This window comes from Mus musculus, chromosome 15, assembly GCF_000001635.26.
Source record: "Mus musculus strain C57BL/6J chromosome 15, GRCm38.p6 C57BL/6J".
Classification (NCBI taxonomy): domain Eukaryota; kingdom Metazoa; phylum Chordata; class Mammalia; order Rodentia; family Muridae; genus Mus; species Mus musculus.
Window position 1 is genome coordinate 36,271,607 of NC_000081.6, and position 11,762 is coordinate 36,283,368.

Sequence of the window (11,762 nt, forward strand, 5' to 3'; positions counted from 1 at the left end):
GATTGAAGGAAGAGGAGAAGGAGAAGGGGAAAGGTATTCTCAAACAGTTAACTAAAGGGTGTACTTAGAAAGTCAGTGATCAGGTTAAAAATGAAAAACCAATGAAGATTAAGCTACTGCCATCCCTTAGGCAAAAGCACAAAGGAAGATGATATCCATCTTCACTCAAAGGAATAAATACCCAATTTTTTTTCTCCTCTGGATCCAACATCCAATATCCTACAAGGCCCTCAAATTTGACTAAACTCAACTAAAAGTCAACAGACAATAGGACAACAAAGGCAAGTCTTAGAGGTTCACCTCCTGAATCCCACAGCAGGGCAGAGAAGGGTGAATGAAGAGTGGACCTGGTGCTGGAGCAAGGGCTCAGAAGTTAAGAGCACTTGCTGCTCTTGCAGAGAGAGGACTGAGTTCAGTACCCACATGTTAGCTTGTGCTAACTCCAGTTCCAGGGGATCTGTTTTCTGATCTTTACATGTCGAAAGTACAACATTGTGGTGTGGTACACATGGTGTAAAAAAACACTCATATACATAAGACAACTAAAACATATGTTGGGGTGGAGAGAGGAGTGCTAAGGTCTCTGTATTAAGCAGTTCTAGCTGTCCTGGAACTCACTATGTAGACCAGATTCACCTTGAACTCACAGTGCTGGGATTAAAGGCAGGCAGGTGCCACCACACCCAGCCTTCAATTTTTGAAGTGATTCCTGGAGGGTATGTTGAGGGTGGCAAACAAAAATACCCAGTATCAGAAGAGAACATAGAAGTCAAGACCTCAACCATTTTTAGTGATAACACCTTAGGAGGAGTCTGTGATCTCTATTACAAATCAATCACTCCAAGCAAAAATTACAAGGATAATGTGAAATCAACCTTTAATAATGTATCTAATGAAACCTAACGAATTAGCTGAAGTGAAATGTAAGATAAGCTGTGTTTCAATGGTACCTTACACAATGTGCAGCTTATAGAAAATAGTATTTGCTAAATAAATGTTTTAGGTTTGCTAGTGCTGATGTGTTCTTATTAAACAAGTGTTTCTACATTTAAAATTTTAAACCATGAAAACAATCTTTTTTACCCTACAAGTACTATATACAAGTACAATAAAATATGTTAATTATCAACACTACAGAATTTCAAGAATTACAGATTAAAAGTACCCTACTGACAAACATCTCCTAACAGTGCACCTAAATGACTTATAATTCATTAGAGGAAATGAGGAAAGCTAGATTTTAAAAAAAAATGTCTACAGACCAGGGATAGGCTGTTAATGAGTTCATTCCCACAAACCAAACTTTAAAAAAGCATGGTATGCTATTGAGTTCATTCCCCCAACCACACACACAAATATACCCAAACAAAAAGTTTGTAGATTAATACTTCAAGAGAAAATTCCTGACAGTAGACTTTCCCTTACAACATGAAGACCACACACACACACACACACACACACACACACACACACACACACAGACAGACAGACACACACACAGAGACAGACAGACAGACAGACAGACACACACACACACACACACACACACACACACACACACGCTCTCTGATGAACTTGGTTCATCCAGCCTTTCAGACAGATCCCAGAACAATTCTTGAGCCTACTAAGCATATGGAGACCGGATAACAGATGCTAAAGCTAGCTTTCATAAGTCTAACCAATGTTTCTAATTTTCCTACCCCTCCTCACCCCTTTAAAAAGTTTTCATCACCCTAATTCAGCAGGAAGAAGTTGTGAGAGTTGTCATCCTAATCCCTTGGGTGTGAGTGTCTGGTCATGGTTATTTTATAAATTATAGATAGGATGTCATTTAAAGGGATAATTTGGAAATGGCCATAATTTTGAACAGGAGGAAATATATGGGATGGGTTACTAAATTTATTCTTAAAGCATTGTACAAACATAATCTTACATTGGTAGAAATCTTTATAATTGACCCAAAATTAAAGTTAGTTTTTTACATTGGTACAGAATTTATATATTGATACAGATTTAAGGTTTTCATTAGTATACATTTTTTATATTGATACAAAATTTGAAACTAATATTATTACTCTTAGATAGGCATTGTGCCTGTGCAACTCATTTAATAATACAAGGCTTAGACCCAGTCCTTCCAATAGCTACGATTATAACCTATTTAGGATGATCAAGTAATGCAAGTTACAGGCCAGATAGTAAACTCATGGTCATATTAGATTCTGATTTAATTGTAATAAGGTGCTTTCATTATTATTCAATTAAAAATAACTAAGAGTAGTCAAGGTTTAACAGTTCAGATATACCTTATATAGTCTTCAAAAGCATCAGAAGTCCACAGAATATGACATATAAAGTCATTGCATTATTAATAAAAATTCTGACTAAGAGGCATGTGTGCTCTTGACAGTATCCCCAACCCACTTCAACGATGATATTGAGCATCATAACCTCCATATGGAGTTGTTCCAGTAAGGTAGTCACTGGGCAAAATTGCCCTAAGTCATCTACAGACTAAAAATACTGTCTAGAAAAGGACACAAGCTGGTGAGACAGCCAGCAGCTTAGATCTGCCAATACAGAGTAAACTAGTCATTCATAATTCCTGCTTCACTTAATGTCTGTCAGATAATTCTGGGCCAGAAGGCTGAAGACTGCTGCTTCAACATTTAACATTTTGAGGAACAGGGGACTGTCCAGGTAGTCAGCTGTCTCTACAAATTATTTAAAAAAAAATATATATATCATATACACATACTTGCTGTCATATCAAGTATCTTTTTTAAAAAAAATTATATTTAACTGTACAACAAGTTTCCAATGAGGAAATTTTACAATTCACACTTTGTTTTTACGACCTTTGGGTTTTTTTCCCATTTAGAAAAGGCTTACCCATTTCAAGACTATACTTTTAAAATTCACAGACTGGTGATAGCTAAGTGAGTCAGGTACTTGCCACCCAAGCTGAAACACTCAGCTCAATCTCTGGAACCTACATAGGAGGAGAGAACTTTTATTGATGGGCCATGGCACAGCACCCACTCACCACACAATAAGTAAACAACATAATTTAATGAATTTTTGGGGAGGGAGAGGATTAGGGTCTCACTGTGTAGTCCTAGCTATATAAACCAGCATGGCTTCAAAGTGGCCAATAGCTATGCTCATTTTGTGTATCCCCCGCCCCCATTCATTAACTTTGCAAGCTTTTATTATTCTACCTTCAATTTTATCAACTTTTTCTTTTACCACCTTCTATCTGCTGTAATTTCCATCCTGTATGTGTGTATGTATATATGCAACATGTTAGTGAGTGCCCTCAGAGTCCCTAAAAGGATGTCGAATACCCTGGACTTGAGTTACAGTCAGCTGTCAACAGTCTGATGTGAGTGCTGGGTTCCAAATTCAGATCCTTTAAAAGAGCAGCAAGCACCCCTGACCCCTCTTCTCCAGCCTAAAATGGCTTTTCTCACCAGTATAGCCAGCCATTAGGAAATTTGGAAAACATTGCTTAAATACATTAATTTATTAAAAGTAAGTATAGTGTTTTCAGTCTTCTTACATTTATATAGCTAAGACAGGCCTATCTCTAGTGATCTATTATTAAGAATAGAACAAATACCTTCACACATTACTTCTAAATATGGGAGAAAGGGACATATCATGAGAATAGACAAGTATCCACTTTAAACAAATCCACTCCAAATTTGTGAAGTACAATTTTCCAAGGCCATATACACACCTTCTACCCCTAAGATACTTTCTATGGTTCCCAGAAACAGAAACTACAAGTTCAGAATAAACTATTCCCACATGCCAAAGCCTCCCAGAAGAGATAGGTCTTGAACAACTCAACTTCACACTCACCTGCTACATTTACCTATATAAGCCCAGTTCTTTACTTGAAAGTAGAGCAAAATGGTGCTCTGTAGTTTTAATCATACCCATTATAAATAATATTCATTATGAATTAGAAAACAGTACATTGCTATAAAAAAGGTAATATTCATTCAATTGGGGGGATATTAAAAACATTCTCTTTTGATAACAGGAACATACTAATAGAGAGCTGGTAGATACTTAACTATTGACTCCTAAGGGTGCTAACCTAAAGACTATTTGAAAAGCAGCCAGTAAGGTAGGGAATAGTTAAAAGGTTCTAAAACCCTGGAACCATTTCACAACAACTATTTTGGTGGAAGTATGCCTTCTACAGCTGGGAATGGGAGTTGAGGCAGGCCTAGAAATGGAACTTGGAAGTTTTTATAGGGTGATGTGTAAAATCATGGATGAAATGACTAAAGCAGTAAATATAGAAAGGTGGGAAATGAGGCCTGTGGCAATCCAACATTAAGGTACAGGAGAAAGTGACAGGAAGATCTCTTAGTAAGAGGCAGAGCCTGTCACTTTACTCCCCCTCCCCCAATACAAATGACACTGTAAAAGTGAAGAACAAAGGGCAACAAGCTGGAAAAGAGGGAAGAAATGACAGGAGCAAAAGGAACAGACCATACAGGGTGTAATCTATTCCTAAGCCTGTTGAGGCTGGAGGGTATTAGCACACTTCCAGACAGGTCTAAGAAAGGATTAGGATGTCACTATCTAGTACCTGGTAATCATAGTGCATGACAGAAAGGGACAATAAGCACAAACCTTTGGGTTATTGGAGACTTTTGATTATACATTAGTTTCTCATGGGTGCTGTCAAATCACCACAAACTAGTGGTGCTTAAAGCAACAGGTATTTACTTTCTAAATTTTGAGATTAGAGGCGGGCCTGTGCTCGCTCCTGTACTCTTGAGAATCTGTTCTATACCTCTTCCAGCTCTGGGTTTTGACTGTATGACTGTATCTCAGTCTCATGGTCACCACCTCGTTCTTCCATGTCTTCCATAATTTCCTGTTTTCCCCTTATGAGGGCATCTATCCCTGGGTTTTGTGACAACCTGGATATTAGTGTAACTGATTCCAAATGAAGGGGAGAACAAGGTTTAGAGGTGGTAGATAGCAGGGCACTCTATTTGTAGTAATCTTAGGATTTCTTCAGTTTTATACCAAGCTAGTTATAGTAGGACAAGGTGCTATTAACGAAAGAGCTCTTCTGCAGTCTTGTCTGAGTAGCCAGTGTTGCACATGCCTAATTCACTGCCATAAAGAACAGCACATTCTCCTTCATCTTACAGACAGGGGTACAAAAAAAAAAAAAAAAAAAAAAAAAAAAAAAGCAGAGCAGAAGCCTGGTGCCTTTCAATCCAACTCAATAATCCTGATATAGGAAGTGACAATTCTGTATATGGCTTCAAAACATTAAAAAAAAAAAAAAAAGCCATGTGGTGTGGGGGGGGGGGAAGGGGGGCGGCGGCGCACGCCTTTAATCCCAGCACTAGGGAGGCAGAGGCTGGCAGATTTCTGAGTTCGAGGCCAGCCTGGCCTACCAGGTGAGTTCCAGGACAGCCAGGGTTATATATAGAGAACCCCTGTCTCGAAAAACCAAAAACCAAACCAAACCAAAACAAAACCTATAGGACTGGAGAGATGGCTCAGCGGTTAAGAGCACTGACTGCTCTTCTAGAGGTCCAGAGTTCAATTCCCAGCAACCACATGGTGGCTCACAACTATTTGTAATGGGATCTGACACCCTCTTCTGGTGTGTCTGAAGACAACTATAATTGTACTCATATATAAAAATCTTTTTTAAAAGCTTTATTTATTTTATGTATATGAGTACACTGTAGCTGTACAGATGGTTATGAGCCTTCATGTGGTTGTTGGGAATTGAATTTTAACCTCTGCTCGCTCCGGCCCAAAGATTTATTTATTATTATACATAAGTACACTGTAGCTTAGACGTGCCAGAAGACGGTGTCAGATCCATTATGGTGGTTGTGAGCCATCATGTGGTTGCTGGGATTTGAACTCAGGACCTTCAGGAGAGCAATCAGTGCTCTTACCCCTGAGCCATCTCACCAGCCCATAAATCTTAAAAAAGAAACTACCAAGATGACAACAAAAGAAGCAGCATGCCATACAAAATGCTCTTAGAGCCACACTCCACTGTGAAGGTCAAAGAATGAAAGTTATCTGTTAATCACACTGGAATGACATTTGGGTGTACTGGGCTAAATAAAATTTATTACAAAAATTAGTTTCATTTTATTTCTTCAACTTTCTTAACATACCACTGGAAAATCTTAAATCATAATTGTGGTTCACAGTGTATTTCTATAAATAGCTGCCTTGGGCTAGGAGTGTAGCTCAATTGGTAGAATGCTTTCTCAGCATGCACAAGGCCCAGAGTTTGAACCCCAGTATCACATAATCATAGTCTATAATCCCATAACTTAAGAGAAGGAGAGGAATCAGGGCATGCCAGCCTGCAAGGAGAGAGGAGAGAGCAGCACAAGAGAGCACATTCACTGTAGATATTTTATTCACTTAGCAGAAACTTACTCAATACTACAATTACTTCACTATGCACCACACCAAGTTTATTCTAAGTGCGAAGATCTTCAGCATGAACAAAACCCTCCCACCACGGAGTTTACATTACCTACCATACATTCTCACATGTGATCACACATAAAAATAGTAATATATTAATTGCAATATTGCAATAATTGCAAATGACATAGCTTCATAAATCTGTAATTCCAGACTAATGACAACTTGTTTTGTGATTCAGTAGGTTTTAGTATAGAATACTCATCCAGAATGCTTTGGGGTTTTTTTGTTGTTGTTTTTTGTTTTTTGGGTTTTGTGTTGTTGTTGTTGTTTTAGTTTAGTTTTGTTTTGGAAAAAGGATCTCATTATGTAGCTCTGGCTGGCCTAAAACTCAGGGATCTACCTACCTCTGCCTCTTGCTAACATTATCAGTTTCCCAATAACCTGCCCTGGCTTCTTGGTCTTCCCTAACTAATTTGCTCCTCATGGTTCAATTTTAGAAGTTCAAGTGGTGACATGCTAGCTACTCATGGTACAACAAGAGCTATTTCACTCTTGGGGGTCACTAGAGGGTTGGAATAAGAATATTAGGGTAGCCGGGTGTGGTGGCGCACGCCTTCAATCCCAGCACTCGGGAGGCAGAGGCAGGCGGATTTCTGAGTTCTAGGCCAGCCTGGTCTACAGAGTGAGTTCCAGGACAGCCAGGGATACACAGAGAAACCCTGTCTTGAAAAACCAAAAAAAAAAAAAAGAATATTAGGGTATACTTTCAAGAGACAACTTGAGCTTTGTCGAGTAAAGATACAGGTCTGAAGTTTCTTTGGGACTTAAATTAAACAAAGGTAATTTCTGGCCCATACTATGCTTCAAAATTCAATGTACAAACTTATCTTTTAAGCTAAAACAGCTCACTAGTTCTCTCCTATTGGAACCTTCACATAGCAAAACCGTTCTGAATAAGATTTTTTTTTTTTTTTTGAGACACGATTTCTCTGTGTAGCCCTTGCTGTCCTGGAACTCACTCTGTAGACCAGGCTGGCCTCCAACTCAGAGATCCGACTGCCTCTGCCTCTCAAGTGCTGGGATTAAAAGGATGCGCCACCACTGCCAGCTAAACAACAAATCAACAGGGCATTTGACACCTTCTTCTGGGCTCCACAGAAACTGCACACACATCCTACACAGATTTACATGCAGGCAAAAACACCCACAATACATAAAAGCACAATCAAATAATTCTTCACATATTACTAATAACCATGAAAGCAATATAGTAATATGTATTTTTAAGGAATTCTTATTTAAAATTTGCTTTTTCCACTCTCATATACCAAGTATGACATATGACAACTCTATAGAAACAATGAAGTATTCAAGTCTTAAACACCTAAAATAATTTCAATGCCTTTTTTGTTTGAAGTCTACCACCATCTGAAATAGAGATGTGTTAGGCAATAAATATTCTTTACTTATGTTTCAACATGATGCATCTTCTGCCAGTTAACAAAGAATTGGCATAGTGACTTATTCCTAATATTCTTATTCCACCCCTCTAGTGACCCCTAAGAGTGAAACGGCTCTTGTACCGTGAATAGCTAGCATGTTGTTGTACCGTCAATAGCTAGCATGTTGCCACTTGAACTTTAAAAAGAAAGGAAAATTATTCCTAGTTGGAGGGGGAAACTGACTAGGTAAAGAAAATTCAGTTATTCTTCATAACTAATCTAATTAATATTTGCTAAATATGAGTCGAGCTAGTCTTTAGTCAGAGTATTCCCTGTATGCGCCTGGGCCTTTTAAAACTGGCTATTGCTTTGTTCTGAAGAACTAGCTGGACAAATGGAATCAATGTTAATATGCAATCAAATATGACTTTAAAAAAATTCAACTTTACTTTGGCTGTTAGCCCAAGATAGCCAAGGTTTGTTTGTTTAGCTAAATGTCAACTATAAAAATCAATAAAAGAGGGCTGGAAAAATGGCTCAGCAGTTAAGAGCACTGACTACTCTTCCAGAGGCCCTGAGTTTAAATCTCAGCAACCACATGGCAGCTCATAGTCATCTGTAACAAGATCCAATGCTGCCTTCTGGTGTGTCTGAAGACAGCTACAGTGTAAGCATATACATAAAATAAATAAAATCTGTTTTTTTAAAAATCAATAAAAGAGCATAAGCTTAGTCAGTGAAAACTAGCCTGCACTTGACAACTGTCACTGCAGTACCATCTGAAAGACAAGTAACAAGCCTCTAAAACTTTCTATTTCTTGAATATAGAAGATATAAGTAACTCTGACATAAAAGTACCCAAATTTATCATCAGCTTATGTGATAGGTGCCAAGCACTTGACTAGGGATGTTTACAAGTTATCACAATTATTTTGTCCTCTTAGAAACATCAGGAAACTACATTTCTCACTCTTCAGTGCCCTCCAGATGATGATGATGGCTGACTTTTGGTGTTACTGTTGCTGTTTGCCATGGGGTCTAGCTAAATTGCTCAGTTAGCTTCTAACAATGTTCCCACTTCAATCTCTAGAGTAGCAAAATTACAAACAGATACTAACACAAAGAGGTGATTTGGGAATATATGTTTATTAGATGGTAAGGGCTGACTAAAAACTAAAGGATTTCTGTGCTATATCTAAGTGTTTAGGAAAAACCAAGACTTGTCATACAAATATACAAAATCCTTTTCAAAAGACAGGAAAGAAGAAAAAATAAAAATAAAAAGCTTGCCTCAAGCAAAGAGGGCAGAGGTACTAAGAAACTTGCCTAGCTTGTGCAAGACACACACACACACACACACACAAATGTCTGCCTAAAATTATGCATACATCTATAACTCATTAAAGTACAGTGGTGTCTCCAAGCTAGGCAAGGAGTACAGGTCTTTAATCCTATCAGGGGCAAGAACTCAGTGAGTTTAAGGCCAGCTTTGTATATATAGCAAGTTCTAAGCCAACTACCAGGTTATGTAGTGAAACCCTTTCTCAAAAAGGGGGGGGGGGGGAATTACTCCTGAGTACATTATACTCACAACTGCAAAAACATTGCTTGGACGCTGTGTTCATGGCAAGTCAAGTCCATTTACTTTCTACTTGGTGCTGAAGTATCTTCAAAAACACTTAAGTAGAAGATAATATGGCACTGTCATTTTGCCAGATTAAAAAAGGCACCAAAAATCCAACACATTGCCACAAATATTCAAAATGAAATTCTAACATTTGCTAGGCAACAGTACAATGAACAATTCTTTATATTAATTCTAATGTTCAACCAAGGCATCTCCAAGATGAGGTATTTCATGCAGCTATTTTAGTAATGAATAGGTTTGTTTCAACTTCTAAAATAATTCTGCAATTAAAAAAATTAACCTTACTGGGGTTCTAGAATGAGAATCGATGATATAATAAAAAAATACACTCAGGCTAGCTGCCATATGCATTCTTCTTCAGAAAGACACCTTGCAATGACATTAAAATCTTTCCATGGTCACATGAAATTTAAGCTTACACTGTATAATATATATATATATATATATATATATATATATATATATATATATCTTGCTTTTGTTTTGCATAATTTGGTTTAGTAAGTCCCAAGACTTAATACCAATTCTTTGTCCATGAAATTGTATGTACCAAGTAAAGAACATTTGAAAGTAAGGACATAGCCATTTTCTAAATATTTACATTTTAATTCAATACAGACAGCTCTGTGTTAAAGAAGCTTAAGCAAGCAAATATGGAAATGACTTGAATTACAAACAGAAGCACTAGGATGTGCAAAGAGACCGGTTTATAGCAAAACCGGAAAGGGAAAAAAAGACAAGTATCTCGTCACACTACATACAATGAAAAGGGTCAAGAAATTCTGGTTAAAATATTAAATAATCAAAGACTGCCAGGTACGCGTGCGTATACACAAACATACACAAAGTAGAATGAGGAAGATCAAAATATTTTGAAGGCACCAACCACGGAAAGGCCCGCTTTCATACCTCCCGTTTGCTATCATTTTACACCAGCCTTTATAGCCAACCCTAGGTTTGAAAATTGCAGCTGCATTTAAAGGCCGTCCTATCATTACCAACATTTTGCGACATTCTCAACCCTACACAAAGTAAAGCACCAGTCGTGTATTTCTATCTCCAAGGGCGCCAACAAGCAAAAATTAAACCTTTCTTTTTCCCATATATAGCCTTCACCATTCTCTTCCCTCTTTTATTTGCTGCCCTTGTCTCAGGATTAACGAACCTAAACCACTTCTTCCCATTAGTGGAAATGGAAAAAGAGAAGAGAGCGACAGTAGAGCGGAATCCCAGACCGAAGGAAAAACTGGCAATTCAAAGTGGTGGCCTCACTCGGGGTGAGGGCAGGGAAAACCCCAGACGTGGAGTCCGGAAGACCCCCGTTCATCCCCAGGCTATACGGCTTTCCGCGCCGGTGCCTGCTTGTGTGCGCGATCTCCGCTCCCGAAGGAGGCGGTCATCTCCCCGCCGCCCTCCCGGGCCCCAGGCGGCAGGCTTCGGGGGCGAAGTCCGCGGCGCCCAGTGTGCGGCGAGGCCCGGAAAGCGTCCCGTTAGAGGCGATTTCACCCGTCAGGAATGCGCTCCGCCCCCGCCGCCTCCCCACGGCGGCCGCCCTCGGGTCTCGTCCGCTCCGCCGCCCCGGAACGCTCGGGGCAGCGCCGTGGACAGTCACAACACCGACGGGGCCACAGGCCCGGCCCCCCACGCCCCGGCCCGCACCCCGGAGACGGCCGCAACGGTCTCCCGGCCCCAGACCGAGGCCTGAGCGGCGCCTTGAATCCCCATCCGTAGGGGAGCCGCCCGGCTCCCGCGGCTCCGGCGCCTGCCGTACCTCAGCTCCTCAGGGCGGCGGCGGCGCGGGGCGGCTGGCGAGCAGGCCCATCCCGCGGAGGCAGAAAGCGGAGGCAGAACGGAGGACGACTTTTCAGCACCGCCGCGGAACCTTCTCAGCTAGGGCGAGAGCTGCCGGTGGAACGGTTGCGGGCGGCCGCTTTCCCGAACTCCCCTCTGTGACTCCAGTCGGACCGTCGCAGCCGGGAACCAACACAGCAACTGCCATTCTCCCCCGCCCTCGCCCCCAGGCCCCGCCCCCTCCACTCCCTCCTGCCCCACCCGGCATAGCCCCGCCCAGCGCGCCTTGCGTCTTGGCGTCAAGCCCCGCCCCGCCCCACGTCGACCAGCCGCGGTTATCTCTGGGACGCGGTGGTTCCTTGGCTCCAGCACGTTCGCCTCGCACTGCGCGCTCTCGCCGCCGGCCCTCCCGCGGGCGGCGACTTACTCGGAACGCG

The 11,762-nt window shown here is 40.8% G+C and overlaps 1 protein-coding gene across 2 annotated transcripts in view; it reads right to left on the minus strand.

Moving 5' to 3' along the window:
- Window positions 1-11,541, minus strand: part of Rnf19a (ring finger protein 19A) — a 43,214-nt gene extending 31,673 nt beyond the window's left edge. For both annotated transcript variants that reach the window (NM_001357631.1, NM_013923.2), the window contains exon 1: window positions 11,306-11,541. The gene's annotated coding sequence lies outside the window, so the exon portion shown is untranslated. The remainder of the gene's footprint in view (window positions 1-11,305) is intronic.
- Window positions 11,542-11,762: the final 221 nt, after the last annotated feature.